The 502-nt window shown below is 28.9% G+C and overlaps 1 protein-coding gene across 12 annotated transcripts in view; it reads left to right on the plus strand.

Annotated features, from left to right (window-relative positions):
- LOC119585093 (proteoglycan 4-like) overlaps positions 1-502 on the plus strand; it is a gene marked incomplete at its 5' end in the record, with an annotated part of 27907 nt that overhangs the window by 9591 nt on the left and 17814 nt on the right.

Here is a 502-nt window from a genome sequence, read left to right on the forward strand (position 1 = left end):
TATTTGTAAAAATGGAGCTCCTCACTATTAGAACAATGTATTTCAAAAATCATAATATTATTAAATCCCCTTTGTTTTCCTTCATCAGTTTATGATAATATTACTACCTATAATAAACTGAATTTGATTTATTATATTGAAGTTATCTTCAAATTATTTTCATGTTAGATAATCTCAATTTTAGGATGTTGGAATATGAATTTAAATCTTTCAGTAAGGACAAGATTTTATTTCTTTTGATTTTTTAAGAGGGGTAAGCATCAAAGGCAAAGAGGAAAGAAAAATATATGGAAATGACTCTAGTGTCACTTTCCCCATAAACCTTACCATCACACTCATCACCAGTCCGCACTACATGATTAAATTGTATAGTCTGGCCTTATTTTAAGTTGATCTCATAAAAGGAGAGATATTCAGGAACTAAAGAAACATTGATGGATTCATTTTCATCCCTTCTGCTATTAGTCAGAGGTCTAAATCCAAACTAAATCAAGATTTTTTT

The sequence above is a fragment of the Penaeus monodon genome, chromosome 19 (assembly GCF_015228065.2).
Source record: "Penaeus monodon isolate SGIC_2016 chromosome 19, NSTDA_Pmon_1, whole genome shotgun sequence".
In the NCBI taxonomy this organism is placed as follows: Eukaryota; Metazoa; Arthropoda; class Malacostraca; order Decapoda; family Penaeidae; genus Penaeus; species Penaeus monodon.